Source organism: Vollenhovia emeryi, unplaced genomic scaffold (assembly GCF_000949405.1).
Source record: "Vollenhovia emeryi isolate VEMERY1.0 unplaced genomic scaffold, V.emery_V1.0 DF940214.1, whole genome shotgun sequence".
In the NCBI taxonomy this organism is placed as follows: Eukaryota; Metazoa; Arthropoda; class Insecta; order Hymenoptera; family Formicidae; genus Vollenhovia; species Vollenhovia emeryi.
In genome coordinates, this window is record NW_011966152.1 from 1 (window position 1) to 2906 (window position 2906).

Here is a 2906-nt window from a genome sequence, read left to right on the forward strand (position 1 = left end):
GGCAGAGAACGGTTTCCGTGAGAATCTACATTGGTATTGCGATCAGGTGATGAATATGGAGTTACAGAACTGTTCTTTTGTGAAAATGACTTAGTTAATGGAAATTTACTGTGAGAGGAAGAATTAATTTTTAGTAAAGGTTGTGACAGTGAGTGTTTCGACGGAAGTGTATTTCGACTGTGTTTATGTTGCCTCTGTCGTTCTGTTTTAGAACGATTAGTCAATGCTGATTTAAGTTGTTGAATATCGTTTTCAATAGATCCTGAATCGTATGATAAACGCTTTCGATTGATAGATGGCTCGTTCTCAGAGGAAGAGGTTGCAAATGGAACCATAACCGCGTTGGCTGCTTTATACTCCTAGCTGTTCGTTTCATTTTGTCTAATCTAAAATAATATTTATAAATATAATACATATAATAGATACATATTGTACGTGTAAGTAGTTGAAATAGCGGAATAATCATATAGATATAATAGACGTGCTAGCGGATGTCGAAAGGTGCAGTCTTTTGCTAAAACTATATGTATTTATCGGGGAAATGTGAGAAACAAACCGATGCTCCCGTATTAACATCTAGCGCAGTAGGCTAAAGTCGATCGAGATAAACAGGTAGAAATGAGAGAGAGAGAGAGAGAGAGAGAGAGAGAGAGAGAGAGAGAGAGAGAGAGAGAGAGAGAGAGAGAGAGACACTTTCTATAACATACGTATAATAAAATTGGCGATTATGAGACAGGTTAGGTTTTAGGTTAGGTTATTGCTGGTCGTGAGGGTATACGACTGGAATTTTTCTCTGCCTTGCATTACGTCTACGATTTAAGACAGTATTAAGCACTCACGGATCGTTCTCTGCCGTCAGCCTTATGTCTACGACTAAACAGACTTAAGCGCGTTTACGGATCGTTCTCTGCCAGCAGCCTACGAAACGTTGTCCGTACGGTCTCGTGGCTCGTACAGGACTGTACACAGGACTCTCTTATCATTCCGCGGATCCGTCTCTAGCACTCAAACGGTGAGCCAATAGAAGTGCCCGAGATTCCTCCCGACCAATGAGACGAATGTTGTATATGTGTAGTGTGTATATATGGTACTTGTACATGTGGTAGTGTGACAGTGTAAAAAGATTTTACACATTAAAGTAATGACGGAATAGCACGTGATCGAAATCGAAAAGATCAAAGGTTCGACAAAGAGTGGGCATACATAGTTATACTATGGTACACCGTTCCGCTCTATGAATTTGCACTCTCAGTATAACATCTATGTTGTTAATATGTCGAGTTGATTATCCGTCACTAAAGCCCGCTGCAGACGATGCTATTTTTCCTGCTGGATTGCTTGCGATTTAGTAAATTACTATCGTTGCACCACTCAGCATTCAGGATTCCTAGTAATTTACTAAATTGCAAGCAATCCAGCAGGAAAAATAGCATCGTCTGCAGCGGGCTTAATACGAATAGTTGTGCCGACATCAATCTTGATACTTTTGATGCAATGTTCTTCGTCAAAACTTTAATTTTAGTAACAATTTAAAATGATATTATTAACAGAACAATGTTAATGTATACACGAACAAATTACATTAGTAAAATCATGGTTTTTAAATACAGAAATTTTTATATGCAACACGTGTTGCACTAAATACGGCATTGGAACGGCAAATAAATTCGACAAGGCTTGCCACTTCTATGCTTCAGCACGTTTGGCTATCTGGGAAGTAAGAGTAGGAGTAAAGAAATGGATCATTTCCATTTCCTACTCCTACTTCAGCTCTGACGCTTACTCGCGGCGAATTAGAGCGTAGTTCGACCAGTGCTACAAATATTTTAAAAAATTATGTCTGTTCTTTAGCTTTTACACTGAAAGGTAAAGGTTAGGTTTTCTTACTTCTTACTGCTTACTTCCAATGTAGACGGTCCTTTAAGCGTCGTCTACAGTAACCGGCGTAAGCGTGGAGTAAGAAGTAAGAGTAGGCGTAAGAGAGCTACTTCCGGTTTAATAGAGCTGGAGTAAGGGCGTAAGCGAAATGAATTATTTTTATTTCTTACGCCTACTCTTACTCTTACGCCTTTTCACGCATGCCTACAACACCTACTTCACCGTATTGTAGATTGAGTCGGCGTAAACAGTTTACGCCAAAAACGTTACTCCTACTCTTACTTCTTACTCCACGCTTACGCCGGTTATTGTAGACGACGCTTTATACGAGTACGCTGTATCTACGAGATCAAGATCGGTAAACTCATGGGCGAATTCTTAGGGTGGAGTCCCATGGACGCGGAACGTGCGCAATGCGGAATTGGCGGAACGAAGTCCATCCAATCACAGGCATTCCGCCAAATATGTTCCGACGAAAAATATTTTCTAATGTCCCATGGTGCGGAATTTGCGGAAGCGCAATTGGCGCTGGCCAATTACAAGAATCTTTCCTATAGATTCTACTTTATAACTATCGGAATAGCGTATATTATTGGCAGGCAAAAATTACGCTTCCGCGTGTTCCGCTGCATGGGACAGTAGAAATACAACTCGTGCGTATCGGAATTACATGCATATGCGAGGTTATGGTGCGATCCCATGGACGCGGAACGTGCGCAATGCGGAATTGGCGGAACGCTTGTGATTGGTTGATCCAGTTTTACGTTCGTTCCGCCGATTTCGATCCGCAAGTTTTCATTTTATCCGTAACGTGTAACCTAACCTTGATCCGCGGACAGAAGTCAGTGAACACAAGTCTCAGATATTATTTTTGAGATTGTGTTGTGCGCAACTCTGAAAGCATATGAGAGGGATTTCATACTATCCCCTGATGCTAAATAGCGCAATGTAATTTGGAGTCTAGTGTCAGGCGAAATAGGTTCATGAATAGCATGTTGTTTAATGATGACCGGTCTGACCAATGTCAA